The sequence below is a fragment of the Notamacropus eugenii genome, chromosome 3 (assembly GCF_028372415.1).
Source record: "Notamacropus eugenii isolate mMacEug1 chromosome 3, mMacEug1.pri_v2, whole genome shotgun sequence".
Lineage (NCBI taxonomy): Eukaryota > Metazoa > Chordata > Mammalia > Diprotodontia > Macropodidae > Notamacropus > Notamacropus eugenii.
In genome coordinates this window covers 358,838,423-358,859,945 of record NC_092874.1, presented here as the reverse complement: position 1 = coordinate 358,859,945, position 21,523 = coordinate 358,838,423, and the positions used below count along the sequence as shown (strand labels likewise).

The 21,523-nt window shown below is 35.3% G+C and overlaps 1 pseudogene; it reads right to left on the bottom strand.

The window, feature by feature from the left end:
• Positions 1-37: 37 nt before the first annotated feature.
• Positions 38-21,523, bottom strand: part of LOC140532189 (aspartate aminotransferase, mitochondrial-like) — a 164,997-nt pseudogene continuing 143,511 nt past the window's right edge.

Sequence of the window (21,523 nt, the reverse complement as noted above, 5' to 3'; positions counted from 1 at the left end):
GTGGAGGGTCATATCTGTTTCATCTCACCTGGAAGAATTATTTGGTAATTTGATGAATGGTGTGGACAAGGTATCCTATATTGTCTGATGTGACCCCTGTTACATAAATACTGCCATCTTTTGTCATATAGATTTCAGATTTCAGGCCTATGAAGGAAAACATGGCAATCTGGGCAATGATGTGCAATCCATTGTGGGAGGAGCTCTCTTTCTTGAGGTTGGAAACCAGCTGGGTGCACATGCTAATGATATGATTTACCATGCTTTTTACCCCTTGTACCATTAGCTCCTCACATCAGGATATTCAGGATAATGGAGTCAATTCAGACTTCACTGAGGGTAGATTGGAATACATGGAACAAATCAGGATTTTCAGATGAGATTCTACCCTTATGGCTTCGTCAGAATCTTTACAAATCATGGTGAAGGTTCCCACAATTCAACATACAGGCCCATGTTGTGGGCATATGACTGACAGAGGGCGACATTAATGACTGAAGTCATAAACAGCCCAGGCGTCATTGTTGCCATCTCCACTGGCAAAGCCCTGGTATGCCATGTCAAAAAAGGCAGAGTTCCCCTTGCTTTATCATAAATGCTATTTCTTTCCACTACTCAGAACAAGGATTAGCTCCACTAGGGTTGTGAGCAACAGCATGCAGAAGGATGACACTTTGTTCTGGGATTTTAGAAATGTCTTCCATAGCTCCAGTGGATTGGGGTCCTAGTAGCGATAGCCATTCAGTTGAATGCCAGCATCCCTGAAGATGGGGATGTCATTTCTCCAGAATGTTTCAGAAAACCCATGACTTTTTTTTTTGGCTCTGCTGTTTAGAAGGGACTATGGGAAAAGGTGAATCTAATCCACCATCCTCCTGAATTTTTCTCTCTGGCTTATTTGTTTTGTATAATGATACTTTAGTTAAGCTGTTGTTTCAATTTTTTAATTGCTTTTCTTGGAATTTCTAAGAATGAGATCTTTTATTTGCAAGTATGTTTATTTCTATCTTCTTTGACTATTTCTATTCTCTTAATTTCTGTGTTTTATTTTTGTTCACTAGTATTTTTAGAGGCATGTAGAAAAATGGAAAATCTTGAATTGCTTCTGGTTTTACTGGGAAAACTGTGATGGCTACTCATTTACAAGTACAGATATTTCTTGGTTATAATTAGACACTTTTCATTATGTTAAAATGTTTGAAAAACTTTTATTCTGTGTGTGTGTGTGTTTAAACATAAATAGCCATTATGTTAAATTGGAAGCTTTTTACTGTGTCTATTGTTATAATGTTGATACACATTTTTGGTCACTAATATATTTTTTGATAATTTTGAGAAGCAATGTGGAAAAGTAGATAGAGGGATATTCCAGTGTTCAAGAGGACCTGGATTTAAGTCCTGCCTCTAACACATATTGACTTTGTGACTTTTTATATGAAGCATAAACCCCATGGAAGCATAAGTTAGAGCTAGTTTGACAATGTTGATTAGTAGAATCATTATTCTGGGACATTTTCACACTAATGAAATCACAGATCCAGAAGAAAATATATTTTAAAATGTCCTAATAGTAGATCAATTTTGAATTGCTGTTGTGAAACCAATTTGGTCTTAGGGAATCATTTTAAATGTACTGTTGTCACTACTTTGCTAATATATTCACATATGTGTTTACTATATATACATGTATATATACATATATACACACATGCATGTATGTGTGTATATGAATATTTGTGTGTATATATGAATATATATAATCAGTATTCACAGAACCTTAGATTTTAAAAACTAGAAGCAGCCATCTACCTCCACTCATAGTTTCGTCACCTAGCCTGTCTTAGAAAACTGACAAAGAAAGGCAACCAAACACTTCTCAAAGCACACAATTATGCTTCTGGATAGTTCTAATTCTTAGGAATGTTTGCCTGATGGCTTGCTTGTGAATATTGGTCCTGGTTCTCCAGCTGGGCAAATCTTCTGTTTTATTCTTGAACTAGTGCAATATTTAGCAGCTGTTTCCTTTTATCCTCACCCTTAATAGGGTGTTGAGAAAGCGTACTTCTTCCTTTGGTTAGTAATTCCTTATAAGACAAAGAACCACAAAAAGTATTCAATCTGCCACCCACAGAAAACTACAAAACAAGGCCATGCTACCTGTTTACTCACCAGTATGTTAAATAATTCATTCCTAACAGAACACACCATAAAACAGCTAAGGTTGACTCTCTGGGCAATGTAAACAAAACTAGACAATTTTATTGTTATTGTTATTATTCAGCAGTGTTTTTTTATCCTCCAACTAGATCTCAGCTTTGAGTCTTACACAGAAAAGCAGCTGCCAAAACTTTCTCTTGCAAGCCAGAGGGGGCACCAAAGAAGAATAAACAAATCTGAGAGGCTGCACCTCTCTTAAGCTATACATGGTGCTCAATGTCAAAATCGAGAGCTATTATTTTGTTTGGTCAAGCTTACACATGAAGTTTTCTTGTTAGATGACTTCCCAAGAAATATTGAATTACCTCAAAAGCAGCAGGTAAGCCTGTGGCCTCTATGTTTGTCCTTGGGTCTTCCCAAGGAGTCCCATGTAAATTCTGCATTCACCTTGTCAAACAATGTCCACTGCCTTCATTTCTGCAACATATCTGGATCTAATCTTCCCATCTATTGCAATTTCACACCCCAATTAGCATTATTTCTTACACTTGTGCTATTACTAATTGGTTCTATTTTCAAAATATAATTCATATGCAGCATATTTAATAATATATGTGATATATTAAATATACACAATGTATAAGATAAATGGGATAAATTCTACGTGTATATATGTATGTATATAAAATTAATATGAATACACACATACATATACATATATACATACATACGGATACATAGATAGGTAGACAGACAGATGGATATATAGATATTTCATTAAGCTACTAGATAGCACAGTGGATAAAGTACCAGGGCAGGAGTGGAACCGACTTATCTCCTTGACTTCAAATCTAGTCTCAGACACTTACTAACTAGCTGTGTGACCTTGGGCAAATCACTTAACCCCGTTGGCCTCAGTTTCCTGATATGTAAAATGAGCTGGAGAAGAAAATGATGAACTACCCTAGTATCTTTGCAAAGAAGGCCCCAAATGTCATCATAAATGTCATCATAAAAGACACAAGTTAAATGACTCACCAACCACAAAACATTCCTAAAGGGTCAATGGCAGTTTCCTTCTTACCCCATTGTGAGAGTTCTCCATATGTGATTAGAAGCGTGGCAGTGTTCTCCTGTCTTTCCATCTAGGCAGGCAAGATTCCTGTTTGTCTGCACTGCCCTTTGTGCAATTCAATTCAAAATTCACCTTAATGTCATCATGTCTGAATTATTTTGACTAATGCCAAATGTTATGGCATAGGCTTAACTATCCCACGTTTTAGGCTCAGCATTAAAAGGAAAAGTGATAGTCATGAGTCATAAAATATTTAGCAAAGAGAAGTGTGCTCAAACATTACATGTGGAAATACCAATGATTCACATTTACAAAGGTGTTTGTTTCTATGCATTTTCTGAGTGAGAAAGTAAGAATTCTAAAAAGTCTCAGGAACACTAATTCCTTATAGACTGAACTTTATATGCAGCTAGTGAACAAGAAAAAATAGGTCAATATCTAATCTTTGATTCCCCTGACCAACCAAATGCTCTTGCTGACCTCTTCTACTTCTATAGGGATATAATAAATTTATATATTTATGTAGATAAAACAAATGTCACTACAATGATACAAACCCTGTGTAACAAAAGCAGTTAGTCTCACAGTGCAGGAAAGAGTTTAGAAAGGGAAATAAGGGAAATTCTTTGTCTCCCTAAACTCTGGAGTCAGCATTCTTCTTCGTTTGAAACAAATATATCCCAATTGTTTCTCATTTGAAGAAATGAAATAATTGCAGGTGAATTAATAATATATTTATTTTAATGTCCTTTAGAGTTTATTTGCATTCCAATATCCTATACATGTGCAATAGAGAGGATACAATACCTGATATATTCATATATGTGCATGTATACATGTATATATGTATACATATGTGTGTGCATGTATGTGAGTGTATGTGTGTATGCATGTACACATTTGGAAGAGACACTGATTTCTTCCAGACATCATTTACGGCACAATAATTTGATATTGTTATAATTTACAGGTGTCATTTTAGAGATTTTCCCCTTAAATATTCCATTTTAGGAATGTCAAAGGAATACAGCTATTACTCTATTAAATGGCACTCCAAAGCCTCTCTTTTCACATAGAAGAAGTAATTGCTTTAAAAACAAAAAGACCATTTTAACTATCACATCACTCTGGTAATCACAGGTTGGAGTCATGGTTGTTTTGGGGTTGGGGAGGTTAAATATATAGTAAATTATATAAACTAACTTATTTATGTAATGTTTGCTGCAAATCTGCTATCATCTATTTGTAAAAACGGTCTAGAGTGAAGTTAGACAGGTAGAACTGAAGAATCAATGATCGATGGTATGACCTTACCTTCTGGGTTTTAGGTTTTATCTGTACCTTTTCCTCACTTAATCTTGCACATAACACTTAAAAGACATTCACAATTTGAAAACATATGCATTTTAAACCTCATTGGGAAGATATATTAAATAATCAAAAACCAGAGTAAAGTATCTGATAGAGGAAACCAAGGCAGAGGAGGAAGCTAAGGAGTCCCGCAAAATACTGAAGACATTATGTAAGTGAAAGGATGGTGTCCTTTGCTCTAATGTAGGGTTTCTTCAAATTTTTATCCTTGGGACCCCTTTACACTCTTAAATATTATTGAAGACAATGCAAATGAGTTTTTATATGTGCTACATCGTTCAATATTTAACATTAGAAATGAAAATGTCTTACTATTATGAAAATAGTTTTCTCTTTGCATTCCAAATCTTTTGACACCTGGGGCTAAGACTCTTACTAGGTAAATAAAAGCTGTCAGCAGTCAAATGTCTTTAATTTAATAAGAAAGGAGAAAATGAGAAAAGACTTTTTTTTTGCTGTCATGGACAATAACTTGTGTTTTTTTGTAAAACAGCACAATAATCTTTAGGGTAAAAAAAAAAAACATAGCAGTACTTCATCCCTTCTCATGTGGTAAAGGTAGCCTGGAATTTGATCTAACAGAAAAAAAAGTGTAGCCAGTCAAGCAGCATCTACAGAGCAACACTAAGCAAAGACTTTGAGACCAGTGGAGAACAGATTTATTGAAAATAGAATGATAACATCACTAGGAAACATCAATGACTCTATAGAATCAGTAGTTTCAATCCATATGGGTTTGTGGTCACATATGTGGCATAAATATGCATCTTTCAATGAACTTGTATTGTCCCCACTGTCATATTCATTGTGTGTGTCTTATGCAAATTTTCTCCTGTGTCCATATTTCCCACCAATATCTATATCTATATCTATGTCTATGTCTATGTCTATATCTTTATCTATATCTATATTTGTGGGACAATACATTCAAGGGTGATGGAAGAAATAGGTTGCTACATTTAAAGAACAAACAAAAAATCCCTTTCAAATCATTAAATTATTTTTCTTCAAACTAATTGTACCCAGCAGATGACCACTAAAGACAAACACATGGGTGAGGAATCATGCGATCTACTTTCAGGGTATGTGGGTATTTATATTAACTTGCACCTCTAGTAGACATTAACTGGGAGACACATCCTGTATATTAGGGGATTTCACCAGACAACATATATGCTTTATTTAGAAAACAATTTAAAGTAAATCATGAGTAGATGTGGATTGTTTAGTATAAGCGCTATTGAAATTTTGACAATGCCAGTTAGGCTGAAAAATGTCCCTACAATTATCTGAGAGGAGATGATAATGTTAGTAGATGAATTGTCTTCAGCTTTGAGTCTCCATTTCTCATATTTCTAATCTACATCTTTAATAGACTTCTGACTACTACTATGATTCATTAGGCTGGGACAAGAATGATTTACATGATTAATTGCATCAATAGACTTTGTGCAATTTAGTGGAATATACTATTTAATTTTATTCAGTTTTCAGGTATTAGTCCCGTTCAGTTCTGTGTTCCTCAGAATTTTCTTTTGCTTGATAACACAATCAGACAACTAAAAAGAGACACAGTCAGAGGAATGATACCTACTACAGGCAGATTAGAACATTTTTTCTTAAAATGTATTAAAATTGTTTCCTAGGCATATTTAATCTAAGGGATTAATCCATTGATATGGTTTCCTGGTTACCTAAGTACAAAAGCGAGAGGTCAAGAGATTCAGTCCTTCTCCCCAAGACTTGACACAAGACTGGTGTGACATCGAGGCCAATAGGGAGTCAGAGAGGCTATGCCCAGATAAATTAATTCAGTCTCTTTGTTGAAATCATTTTCTATACTTTGGCTAAGAAAGTTTGCTTTTGTTAACTATTAAGTTAACTACAAGTGTCTGATTTCATTCTAATCCTGAATTTGAAGGATTTAATTAAATCGAATGAGGCCTGGTTGAACAGATGTTCATTGGTATTGACCTATCATAACAGCAAAGGCACCCTGGTAAAACTATCTCAGAAGATGGGCTAAACCATGTTGAGGGTAACCAAGAGACCTCAAACCTATCAGTGAGTTAGGAAATCCTCTATCTCAAGCAAGTGGAAACTTCCCCAGAGAAATAAGTGGATGTGAACATTTTGTTTCAAGAGACCATGAAGGCAGAGGAAGCAGGCTCTGTTAAACACTTAGACCTTGGCCAGACATTAAAGATGGCTAAGGTCAGCCACTACATCCAGAACTGTCTCCAATCATCTTGACTTTTCTCTTACCACTGGGCTCTGATGACTCTTTTTTTTAATTAATTTATTTAACTTTTAACATTCATTTTCACAAAATTTTGGGTTCCAAATGTTCTCCCCATTTGTCCCCTCCCCCACCCCAAAACTCCAAGCATTCTAATTGCCCCTATAACCAATCTGCCCTCTCTTCTATCATCCCTCCCTTCCCATTGTCCCCATCTTCTCTTTTGTCCTGTAGGGCCAGATAACTTTCTATACCCCATTATCTGTATTTCTTATTTCATAGTAGCAAGAACAGTACTCAACAGTTGTTCCTAAAACTTTGAGTTCCAACTTCTCTTCATCCCTCCCTCCCCACCCATTCCCTTTGGAAGGCAAGCAATTCGATGTAGGCCATATCTGTGTACTTTTGCAAATGCCTTCCATAATAGTCATATTGTGTAAGACTAACTATATTTCCCTCCATCCTATCCTGCCCCCATTGCTTCTATTCTCTCTTTTGATCCTGTCCCTCCCCAAGAGTGTTGACTTCAAATTGCTTCCTCCTCCCATTGCCCTCCCTTCCATCCTCCCCCCACCCTGCTTATCCCCTTCTCCCCCACTTTCCTGTATTGTAAGAGAGGTTTTCATACCAAAATGAGTGTGCATTTTATTCCTTTCTTTAGTGGAATGTGATGAGAGTAAACTTCATGTTTTTCTCAGCCACTGGGCTCTGATGACTCTTGAAAAAAAGGGTGAGGCTGATAACTTCACTGTGTCTCGCTAAAGTGCAATTTATACATGAACAAAAGGCATCGCCCACATTATTTTACTATTTTGTTTCATTATTTTACTATTCAATAATTTTATAATTTTATCACTTTAGTAACTTACTATTAATCTATTTTGCCATGTTATTATTTTACTCTGCTATTATTTTATTTTCCTACTATTTTACCTATCTCAAAATCCTGTATCAAAAGGCAAGTGATGAAGCAGCAGGTGTGGATACACTTGGAGCTGCAGGCTTACCATTATACACAGGCAGCCCATGCCATAGGATCATCTTCTCACTGGAGTGAATCAGCAGTTGCATTTTTCAGTCCCCTTCGTGTCTGATCCTGCTTTCTTGTAGACTGCACTACACTTCTCACTTCCTGGTGTCAGGAAGATACTAGAAAAGGTGCCCTAAAAATCTTGTGTATCACCTAACCCTTTCCTGCTTACTGAGGCACAAGATACAAAGGTATCTCATTGTGCATTCTTATGAACAAGAAATTCAGTAGACCTAAGAAACAAACAGCTTTTAATGTGAGAGAATTCAGTAGTTATTGCATCCAAATAGCAGGCCTGAGTGAAACAAGACTGGCAAATGAAAAGTCAGCTTACCAAAGTCAGAGCTGGATACACATTTTTCTAGAGTTGCTGCAGTGAATAGGAGTGCTGGACACTGGCATAGGTTTTGCAATAAAAACTAATCTGTCAGCAAGCTTGTACACCTCCCCAAACAGACTCATGACAATGCAATTGCCACTAGCAGGAAAGTTCTATGCCACCAGCATCAGTGCCTCTGTTCCCATCGTGATGAACACTGATGAAGTAAATATACATACATACACAAGTATATGAACACATGCACACATAATATACACACATGTGTATCTATACCTATATCTATACATACATGTATATATGTGTATATGTGTGTATGTATAAGTGTGTATACATATATATGTGTATATATGTGTATACACACAAATAATATATGTCAACAGGTTAGAGTGCTTTTCTAGAGGGTGAACAGTTTTTTGTTTGTATGTTTTGTTTTCTTTATTTAACTGATGTGGAGAGAAAGCTCAGACAACAGACTCTTGGTAGTAGTGGAACTAAAAAGAAATCGGAAGCTTTCAGAGATTTGGTTTATAGAATCCCCTTTATTCATCTGGGCCAGAACCACATATATCAAAGATGGTTTGATGAAAATGATGGGGAAATTCAGAAGCTGCTGAAAGAAAAACAAGACTACCTCAGAGTTTGCCAGCAGGGTAGTTCATCCATCTCTAAGAAAGCAGCATTGAACTCCATCAATAGCAAAATACAAAGCTTAGAGAGATGCAGGATTCTTGGCTCAGAAAGAAGGCAGATGGAATTGAATTTTATACTGATAGTAAGAACCCAAAGCATTTTTATGATGTCATGAAGGATTTTTATGAGCCAAAGACCTCTGGGGTATCTCAGTAACGCAGCATTGATGAAGCTAATTCTGATCAGTGATAAGTGACCCTGATCTCATTCAACATACTTCCTCCACCTCTTATAATGTCAGAATAAGGTGACACTAGAAGATCTTAGAACCTGACGTAAGCTTATATCAAAAGCCATCCCCACACTGTCATCCTTTTTCAGTCTTTTTAATGCCATAGAGTCCCCAGCTCCAGACTGAAGTTTCCGCAGGTTTCAACAGCAAAAACCTGTTGGTTTTTGGTCAATAATCAGCAAGCACCAAAGCTATAAATACTAAATTATCAGCACTTCTAAGTTGTTAGAAGTTCAGAAAACTACTGCTAGAAGCAATCAGTTGCTGTTGATGGAGAAAGTAGCTTCTGAATGGTTAGTGACAACAGTTAAAAAAAACAAGAAACAGAAGCAGTGGAATATGTTATTTGGAAAGGAAGCTGTGCATCTGGGAACTGTTCAGCACTCTACAAAGTGTGAGGGGAAAGTATGGCATCCAGCTGGGGTCAGTTCCAACCACCCAAAAGTCATTTGGGATAGAGGACTAGGGTGCTGATTAATGAATTACTGAGTATGTCAATTGGATGAAATGTTTTGATGACCAATACCCAAGGAAAACTTAATAGGAGGGGAGAGAGTGAGAAGTGAGTGATAAGAAAAATGAGAAGAAATTTAAAAGGACTGAAAGGACCAAAAGTTCTAGGATTAAGGAATCCCAAAGACACTGAACCAATAAATCAGCAGGAAAAAATAGTAACAAGAGAAAGAAATATAGCTTCCAGATCAAACAAATGAGTTTTAAGATCTTTGAAAAAATACTAAAAATTTAAAGAAAATCAATTAACATTTGATGAGCTAGAGTACCATATGGAAATTGAGGAAAATATGCAACAACAATACACAATTCCTGAGCACTTTAAAAATAGAAATGATAATTATGAGAGCAAAATTTGCATGCTTCACAGAAAGAATAATGAGCAGAATAGAAAAAAAAAGCTATTTGAAACTGCAATGTCAAGTCCCACCAAAAAACTAAACAATAAATTAAAGAGAGAAGAATAAATTAAAATCCAAATACACAAATGTGAAACAGAATCCAGGTTTCCATGTTGATTTATTTATTTAACTTTTAACATTCATTTTCACAAAGTTTTGGGTTCCAAATTTTCTCCCCTTTTGTCCCCTCCCCCCACCCCAAAACACTGAGCATTCTAATTGCCCTTATCACCAATCTGCTCTCTCTTCTATCATCCCTCTCTGCCCTTGTCTCCATCTTCTCTTTTGTCCTGTAGGGCCAAATAACTTTCTATACCCCTTTACCTGTATTTCTTATTTCCTAGTAACAAGAACAGTACTCAACAGTTGTTCCTAAAACTTTGAGTTCCAACTTCTCTTCATCCCTCCCTCCCCACCCATTCCCTTTGGAAGGCAAGCAATTCAATATAGGCCATATCTGTGTAGTTTTGCAAATGACTTCCATAATAGTCATGTCGTATAAGGCTAACTATATTTCCCTCCATCCTATCCTGTCCCCCATTACTTCTATTCTCTCTTTTGATCCTGTCCCTCCCCATGAGTGTTGACCTCAAATTGCTCCGTCCTCCCCATGCCCTCCCTTCCATCATCCCCCCCACCCTGCTTATCCCCTTCTCCCCCACTTTCCTGTATTGTAAGATAGGTTTTCATACCAAAATGAGTGTGTATTTTATTCCTTCCTTTAGTGGAATGTGATGAGAGTAAACTTCATGTTTTTATCTCACCTCCCCTCTTTACCCCTCCATTAAAAAGTCTTTTGCTTGCCTCTTTTATGAGAGCTAATTTGTCCAATTCCATTTCTCCTTTTCTCTTCGCAATATATTTCTCTCTCACTGCTTGATTTCATTTTTTTAAGATCTGATCTCATCCTCTTCAATTCACTCTGTGCTCTCTGTCTCTATGTGTGTGTGCATGTGCATGTGCATGTGTGTGTGTGTGTGTGTGTGTGTGTGTGTGTGTGTGTGTGTGTGTAATCCCACCCAGTACCCAGATACTGAATAGTTTCAAGAGTTCCAAATATGGTCTTTCCATGTAGGAATGTAAACAGTTCAACTTTTGTACGTCACTTATGACTTCTCTTTGGGGTTTACCTTTTCATGCTTCTCTTCATTCTTGTGTTTGAAAGTCAAATTTTCTTTTCAGCTCTGGTCTTTTCATTAAGAATACTTGAAAGTCCTCTATTTCATTGACAGACCAATTTTTCCCCTGAAGTATTATACTCAGTTTTTCTGGGTAGGTGATTCGTGGTTTTAGTCCTAGTTCCTTTGACTTCTGGAATATCCTATTCCATGCCCTTCGATCCCTTCATGTAGAAGCTGCTAGATCTTGTGTTATCCTGATTGTATTTCCACAATACTTGAATTGTTTCTTTCTAGCTGCTTGTAATATTTTCTCCTTGACCTGGGAACTCTGGAATTTGGCCACAATGTTCCTAGAAGTTTCTCTTTTTGGATCTCTTTCCGGTGGTGATCTGTGGATTCCTTGAATACTTATTTTGCCCTCTGGTTCTAGAATCTCAGGGCAGTTTTCCTTGATAATTTCATGAAAGATGATGTCTAGGCTCTTTTTTTGATCATGGCTTTCAAGTAGGCCCATAATTTTTAAATTGTCTCTCCTGGATCTATTTTCCAGGTTAGTTGTTTTTCCAATGAGATATTTCACATTATCTTGCATTTTTTCATTCTTTTGGTTTTGTTTTGTGATTTCTTGGTTTGTCATAAAGTCATTAGCCTCCATCTGTTCCATTCTAATTTTGAAAGAACTATTTTCTTCAGTGAGCTTTTAAACCTCCTTTTCCATTTGGCTAATTCTGCTTTTGAAAGTATTCTTCTCCTCATTGGCTTTTTGAACCTCTTTTGCCAATTGAGTTAACCTATTTTTCTTCAGCATTTTTTTGGGTCTCCTTTAGCAGGATGTTTACCTGTTTTTCATGCTTTACTTGCATGTCTCTCATTTCTCTTCCCAGTTGTTCCTCCACCTCTCTAGCTTGATTTTCAAAATCCTTTTTGATCTCTTCCATGGCCTGAGCTCATTGAGTGGGCTGGGATACAGTAGCCTTGACTTCGGTGTCTTTCCCTGATGGTAGGCATTGTTCTTCCTCATCAGAAAGGAAGGGAGGAAATACCTGTTCACCAAGAAAGTAACCTTCTATAGTGTTATTCTTTTTCCCTTTTCTGGGCATTTTCCCAGCCAGTGACTTGACTTCTGAATGTCCTCTCCACCCCACCTTGCCTCCAGATCTGCCCAGCCAGCGCTTGGGGTCTGAGATTCAAATGCTGCTTCCCAGCCTCAGGGCTTTGGGAGGGGCAGGGCTACTATTCAGAGTGAGATTAAGTTCAGGTGCTCAGATTGGGGCAGGGCCACCTCAGGGGGCTCAGTTCCCTCAGGGCGTTTATGCAGAGACCTTCAACAATGGATCCTGGCTCCTGCCTGCTTGGGTAGCCCAGGTCTGCTTCCGCCTCCGCTGCTGCCTCCTGAGAGGGCCTGAGGTATGAGGGCACCCTACTCCCCTCTCGGCAAACCAAGAGGACGCTCTCACCAACCTTTGTGGTCCATGGGTGGAGTGACCCGTGTGGCTGCTGGAGATTCTGTCCCTGAAGCCTGCTCGGATCCGCTCCTCTCAGCACCACACGGCCAAGGCAGGGCTGGGCTTGGCTCCAGGTCTGCAGCATGAAGGACCTTTTGCGAGAGGTTTACAGGCTCTCTGGAGCAGAAATCTTGTCCGCTCCATTGTTCTGTGGCTTCTGCTGCTCCAGAATTTGTTGGGAGTTCTTTTTTTACAGATATTTTATGGGCTGTGGGTTCGGAGTTAGTGTATGTGTGTCTTTCTACTCCGCCATCTTGGCTCTGCCCCCATGAAACAGAATCTAAAAGAAGAGAAGTTAAAAATATAATATTTAAAAATCCTCATTATGGAAGAAAAGCATAAAGATCATGAAGACAGTATTCATAGAGACAACATAATGACCATAGGTCTCTCAGAAGAATATTACAGGGTAAGAAGCCTTAATACTATAATAAAGAAAATGATAAAATAAAATTTCCCATAGTGTCTGAACATAGAAAAAGAAATTACAATTTAGCAATTAATAAATGGACTGCAGAAAGTAACAAAAAATACTTGCAAACAAAGTTGCTAAAATTAAAGTTCAACTTACAGTTATCAAGTTCTGTGAACCATAAAAAAAATGACCTTCAAATACAAAGGAAACTGCACTCACTTTAGCAAGAAAAAAAAAAGAAAGAAAAAAACAAGCATGAGGAGGGAATGGAGTGTGTTTTGAAGAACTCTTTAGCACAATGAGCCTCCCAGAGTGACCTCTCCTAAAAGAAATCATAGAAAACCAATCAATATTATTAACAAAGGCAGATGCTTCAAATGACTTAGCATCCAAATTTGTAAAGGAAAAATTGTCTGAGTTTCAAGAATACTTATACCCTAAAGCAATATGACAAGAGGTTTTAATGTCCTACTATCAGTTTTGGCTAAGTCTAACAGAAAGATAAAGGGGAAATATGGAACCAAACAAATTTTGGGAGATACTAGTCTTAAAAGATTTATGTCTTCTTCTAAATGGGATAGCAAAAGAAAATACATACATACATACACACATACACACATACACACATACACACATACATACATACATACATACATATATATATACATATTTTTCTCTGTACCACATGGAACTTTGACAAAAATAGATGATATAGTAGGGCACAAAGATATTACAAACAAATTGCAAGAACCAGAAATAATAATACATCTTTGATATACCCTAATTCAATAAGAATAGAAATTTCTTCATGGAACAAAAAAAAAAAAATACAGACTCAGAAAAATACTTAACAACAAAATCTTACATAATGACTAAAGTAGATATCAACTCATAGAAACAACTATATAAAACTAAATGATAAGATGTAGTTACGTATAAAAATTTTTGTAATTCAGTTAAAGTAGTCCTCAGGGGAAAAATCTTATCTATACAAAAGTACATTAGCAAAATAGAAAAAGAAAAGTTTAACTAATTGAGTACACACTTTAATAAACTAGAGAAATAATAAAACAAGGATAAAATAAGCAGAAGGAAGGTGATATTAAAATTATAGTGGAAATTGGTTACATAGAAATAAAAACTCAAGAGAAATAATAAAGAAAACCAAAACCTGTTTTTGAAAGCTAATAAAATTCATAAACTCTTAGCTAATCCGATTAAAATTAAAAGGGAAGAAAATCACATTAATAAAATAGTAAATAAGAAAGATGAGATCAAAGCAAGCCAGAAGAAATAAAAGGAAGAGTCAAAACATATTATACACTTTTGTATGCTAATACCATTGAGAACACAGAAGGAATAGAGCAATACCTTTGTAAATATAAAATTCCCAAGTGATCACAACATCAGATAGAGGTGTTAAATAATACTATCTCCAAAATGAAATTGATTTGCCTATAAAGGTTCTATGAAAGAAAAAAAAAATAATAAACCCTAGACCTGATGGTTTCACAGGACAATTTGATCAAATTTATAAAGAAATGTTAGTACTCATATATACTACCTTTTTTTCCGCAAAATCAATGAGAAAGAAGGAACCCCACTAGGATCCTTTAATGAAACAAGTGTAGTTGCATTATCTAAACCAGGCAATGTTAAGCTAGGGAAAGAAAATTGTAGACCCATATCATTAATGAACATTGACTCAAAAGCGTTAAATAAAATTCTACCAAACAGATTACAGAGAATTATCTAAGAAATCATTCATTATGGTCATCATTACACCAGGGATGCAGGTATGGTTTCAAGGTGGGAGAAAACAACAAGAACAACCACCTAACCAACCATACTAAAAACCAAAACATTCAACACCACATGATTATCTCAATAGACGCAAAGAAAAAAAAAGAATTTGGAAAAGTATAGCACTTTTTTAATGCCATAAACCCTAAAAAGTATAGACACAGAGACATAATATATAAAAAAAACCTCATGAAAATATTTACCTAAAGACAAAAGTAAGTTTCATATGCAATGAGATTGCCTTTTTGTTTAAATAAAGATGAGAAGTAAGAATACTCACTATCTCTACCATTATTCCATCTATTTCTGGAAACAACCATTAATAGCAATAATACAAGTGTAAAGAATTAAAGAAATAAACATAGCTGAAGAAGAAATAAAACTTGTTCTCATCCACTGATGATATATTAGCATATTGGAAAATCTCAGGTAATGAGCAGAGATAATAGTTGAGATTTTTAAAGTTTCATCAAAGTTCTCAGATCTAAAATCCTTAAAAGTCAACAGCATTTATATAAAGTATTCACACAACAGGAATACCAGTAATAGAAATGGAAATGCTATTTCAAGTAACTGCAAAATGAATAAATCATCCTCTTAAATCACAGGAAAGACTTGTATAGATTCCGTTATGAAACACTCTTTAAAGACCTAAAGAACAGCCTACATAGCTGGAGGAATCCTCAGTGCTCATGACTAGGTCATGCCAATATAACAAAAAATGACAGTAATACCAAAATTGGTTTACATTTTTCATGGTGTTATAAGCATATTACCAAGATGATGCTTCACACAGCTCAAGAAAATTATGACAAAATCCATTTGCAAAAACTGTAACATCAAAGGAAAGTATGAAAAGGAGTAGAGATGAAGGAGTATATAGTACTCCAGACCTCAAACTTTATTATAAAGGAGCAGTCATCAAAGTCGTCTGCTATTAGCTAAAAAATAGAGAGAGATATCAATGGAATAGTCCACACAAGGAAAATTCATAAACAATCACAACTCAAAAAAGCAGTGTTTGATAAGGTGAAAAACAAAAGTTACCTAGAGGGAAAAACAACACCAACTTCCTATTAGAGATAAACTCCTGGGGGATGGTGCCAGGATGGCAGAGTGAAAGCAAGGACCCATCTGAGCTCTCCAAAAAATTCCTTCAGATTCCTGTAAGGGGTGAGTCTGAGATGATTTTGGAGTAGCAGAATCCACAAAGAGACAGTGTGGGAGGTTTCTAGACAGCTCAGAGTGTCGACAGGAGGGATCTGTTGCACTGGCCTGGGAGAAGAGCATGGATTGAGAGAGACAGAGAGTGATATAGATATACAGATACTGTTATTTAATATAGCCTTGTGCACAATTTTCTTTTTAAAACTTCTTGATATATCACATTCAGGGCTTTTATTGTTTTTAATATTGTTTATTTGTTTCATCAAGCCCTTCTAAGAGACTCACTATTCTTAGATGTTTCTTCTACTTCCTATTTTTCATACTATTGCCTTTTGATAGTAACTATCTCATGCATTATTTGAACTTGCTCTCTTGATCTTTTAATTTCTTCTCATGTTATTGAATTTTTATTAGTCTCTTTCCAGTTTTCAATGTTTCATTGTTTTGTTAAAGTTTCTCAATTTCTTTTCTAAACAGTTATTTTGCTAGGATGGCAAATGCCCTCTGAGTATTCAGACCTTCTATTTCATTTTTAAAGATTCTAGTCATTGCTTATTTATTTGCTTCTTTTGGAGTTTGGTGCTGTGATTATTTTTCTTAATTTTGTTAAGATTTGTGTTTTACTTTCTCATTTCCTTTGACCTCTAACTTTTTTTTTCCCCTAGGTATTGACTCTTGAAAAGTATAGTTGAATCCTGGCTGGTGTAGGTTACTGGTACTGATCACCCTCACATAATGCATGTTCTAGCCTTTTTTTCTATCAAAAGTTCAAGAAGTCATAGCCCTTTTCAGCTTACAGTGGAAGGTAAGGGGGACAGGTTACTGGCAGGTACATTGAATGTGCAATGGGGAGTGATAGTTGAATTATTATTATACTTTTTTCTCCCTCCTGTATGAGAATTGTGAAGTTTATTATTAATAGTTATTATTGTGGTTATTATTTTATTTGGCGCATTTCTTACTGCTATAAAATGGTGAGAAAGACATGAATGAAAGAATAGCCTTTCACTTTGTCATTTAATGGATGATATTAATATTTTGACTTTTTATTGATAATTTGATGGAAATACAATTTAATTTTCACTTGAGTTATCCAGTCTTTATCAGACTCATGTAAGGCCAATATTAAATATAATAGGACCTCTAGAATTTAGAAACTATATATTCCAACTCTTTCATGTAAGAAAACTGAAATCAGAGAGGTTAAGATTTAAGGTCAAGTGGTTTTAAGTAGTTAAAAACAAGGTTCAAGCTCATGTACATTTTCTGATGATAAATCCACGACTCTTTCTATGGCAATAAATTGCTTATTTTAACAATATTTCACAGTTCATGCTACTGCATCTAGTCTATGTTTCTCGTATACATCTTGAAAAAAAACATTTAATTTAGGTCATGAAATATAAGTTCAAAGAAAAAAATCATGTGTCTAAATTTGACGTTACTTTTTTCAGTCTATTATAAATTATTGCTGTTAAGGGCTTGGGTATCTGAAAAAATGGTGTCTCAACAATCTCTTTTTTCTTTTCTGCTGCCCAGTGGATCTTCACGTTACTGATTGCTTTGTGGTGGAGCAGCATGACTTATCACTTCCAGACAATATGAATCCTCTGGAAATAATGTCTTTTGGTCACCAATCATAGGCAAAGCACAGCACGATAGTGCTACCACAATATAGGAGGTTAGCCCACAATCAAGACAGACATGCTTTTGCTACACATCTTAGTAATTTTCAATGAAAATGCCATTTCAAAACTTCACAAATATTTTGAAAAATCTTCCATTTCAACTGGAAAGTTTTAAAGCTGTCTTCAATGTGGTATTTCACAGTTTTTGTATTTGACTATATTCTTTAAAAAAGTAAATATGCCCTCTTTTCTTGATTAATAAAATTTAAGCAATTGTCTCACTTGTTTATTAGCACCAATAAATTGCATAAAAACTGGAGATAATAAAGTGAAGCGATTAGAAAAATTTTATAGATATCAAATAAACTAGAATTGTGAGACTCCCTGAATATTCAGACCAAAAAGTTGCATCTAATGGAATCCTGAGGCTTTTCTCTAGGTAAATAATTTGATAGCTTTTTTGATACTGTTGGTTTCAAATCATATGTTCAAATGAGATGTATGTTTTGAATTTGATAGAACCAGAATCTTTTAAGGGGGTAGAACACTAGCTACAGTCATTAGCTGGGTAAAAAACAGGATATACCATTTTTTGTAAAGGGCAAAGACAAACGAGGGATTTAAGTAGGACTGGTGGATTTTAATAATGATTGATTGTTCTAGCTCTGCAGCAAATGATAGGAGTAATTCTATAGGTAAACTGGAGTGTTTGGAAGCCCACCATAGAATACAAGGGATATTGAAAGGCCACTGCTCCTACATATCTCATCTTGTAACCTACTTCTGACTTGGAAATGTTTGTCATCAGAACTACCCTAGGTGCTCAAGACGTTGTTGAGCAACGTCCCTGCTTTCTTGAAGTTCCTTTCTGGGAATCAAGGAGGGAGAGTAATATCATCTCTTAATTCTTTAGCCATAGTTATTGTATCAGTTTATCTAACTAGGTTCTATGGTATTTGCATCTAGGTTTCAGTATCCCCAGAATTATGTTCATTTTTAAAAGTGGAAGAAGAAATATTGAAGAAGGGTAAATCTAGGGCATTAAAATAAGGTCTACATGGAGCACTGCATAATGAAATCCCGAACACCATAAGAACCCTGGGAATTTAGGGCTGTGTATGATAAAGGGACTAGGGCACACTAACAGGAGAGAATAAAAAGAGTGGGAGTAAGAGTATTGGTAAATCTTTCCTAGAAATTCCTCAGACAAAAATGCAAATTCCAGATTCTGGCAACCTATTACTTTACTTTAAAATAATTTGAGATTTTGATTAAAATATGAAAAATTAAGGATTAGGTATTTGGAGTAAAATATTTACTTAAAATATACTTTTTAGGTATCCACAATAAGCTCTGGATTAACATGCTCACATTTAAAGGTGGGGGAACAAAATTCATTTGAAATTATTTTTCTTTCTTCTGTAACTTTTCTCTCTGACCTGTTCCTATGAGAATACCTAAACTATAATCTCATGCTGTTCTCCCTGTCTTATTAACACTTAAAAATATTGTAAATAAAAACAAAAAAATCTCTATCAATCTGGTTTCTTGTTTATCATACTAAAGCTTCTGATTAAGATGGAAAGCAAGAAAATATAACGGATACTTGATTTCAGTTTCTCAAATGCATATACAGCCAATGAGAGAAACAGTATGTGAATTTGTGAGCAGTTTATTCCCTAAGATCTGAATTAGTAACATGTCTAAGGTATCTGCTATCCCAGTATGATGAGGAAATGAGTGACTCAGGAGAGATCCACCCAATAAGAATTGAGGAATAAAGCAAGTATTCATGTCCATTAATTATTCCAGTTAGTTGAGGCATTGGGGATGGTAGATCTTGATAAGTCAAACCACAGAAATTATGTATTTTTCTTTAAGAAACATTTATTTTCAACCTTACTTTCTAGATTACCTTTCTACACTGTCCCTAGGTTTATAGATACTGAACATTTTTTTCCTTTGTCACCTTAGGACTTTATTCTAGGGATATATAAGTCATGATAAGGGTTCCATGAGGAAGAGGGAGAAACAAAAAAGAAGACAATACCTATCTCTCCTACACTAGGTGCCAGGAACAAGCCCTAGGTAATTAAATTCTCTAAATTAATTTCTCATATCCTTAGCTCAATCCATACAATCCATTTGCATTTCGATTTTTTAATGGAATTCAGTTAGAAATGCTTTCTGAAACTCAAATCTGTACCCTTCTTCCACCTCTTAACTCATATTCTTTGTGTTAGTAGAATGAAGGAAATAATTATGCAAAGATCTGAATGAGGATATAGTGATTTCTTGAATATCCTATTATTATCAGAATCCCTGTGTTCTCTGATGCTCAATAGTCTTTGATGCTGTCTGAAAATGTTTAGCACTATCTCAGACAGGTCACTTGTCACCTATACACTAATGGGTGAACAGAAGTCAAGCACACATTTTGCAGGCTTTATTTTTTTTCAGGTATATTCTTTATTGCGAACCTAATGGGCAAACAGTTCATTGCATCTATAGCTGTTGGCATATGGCATCCAGGGGGACAAGGCAGCCCAGACAGCCCATCAGATTAACCATGTAATAGACCCAGAAGCAGTTTTAAAGCTGTAAAACAAAATTGCTTATGGAGCCTGCCAACATGCCAGATGCTGCTATTTGAAGAAATATCTTCCAGTGTTTAGCATCTGGGTCTTATGATTGCCAACTAAAGAAGAATAAAATTTGGCACCACACTAACTGTAAGACAGCTTTAGAAATGTAAGTATTTTTCTATTTCCAAATGCAATATATGATAGGAAAAGGTTAATATCAAATATTTTTTACCACAATTTGGGTGTATATTATTATGAAATATGTTTCCCTTAGTACTTTTGAACTGCTAGCAAGATTGTTGCCAAATGAATCAGAAAACTAGCAAATTTGAACTCAGTACAATTCTCTAAGAAATTTCATTTTTATATTTAAAATAATGATTCATTTGCCAACTCAACATAAATTCTATTTTAAAACAAGGTATTGTCACATATTACCCTGTGTCTTATCTTTGGATGCTATGTAACACAGAATATTTAAACATATGAGCAATGGAAAAATTTTTTTCATTAGATTTTCCTAGGCTTTTTATAACATAAATAAAATATAGTAATGAATTGGTACTCCCTTTGTACCAAATGCATAAGCAACTTTTGTATCATGGATAGTATTGGGTCTATAGTTGGTTTTAGGTTCAATACATATGAAGACTTAGAAAAACTGAAGGTCAATGAGCTTCAATTAGGCAGTTGTTTAGAATTTTAAAGGAAGGTATGGCATGAAGCACATATAGATGATGCATTAATCAAGTAATAAAATCTGTGGATTCCAGAAAACTTTTGATAATAGGTTTTAAAAAGAAATAGCAGAACTGCCGTGACATGTCGTGTTTAACTAGTTACAAAGAATATGTGTTTACATAGCTCACAGTAAAATGAAGGGCTTATTTTGTGAATTTGGATCACTGTACATAAGTAATTCAATATGAAAAATTATCCCAATCTGTTGAGTTTATGGCTTATCCCTTAAGTTCCTGAATATAGTAAAGTCAATATAGCATAGCTAAAAAAAAAAGACTAGATTTACCTAATAAATGTTTATTGTTTGATGGATTGATTAGAATTCAGGAGAACTGAAATCTAGTCCCAACTTAGTCACTTATCGCCTGTACGATGTTGGGCATATAACTTTTCCTATTGGACTCAAGCTTCTTTCTCTACAAAAAAATTTTATTAGATAATCTCTAAGGTACCTGCCAATTTAAACTTGCTGTAAGCTCTGATTATTGCGTGACTAAAATCCATTTTTTT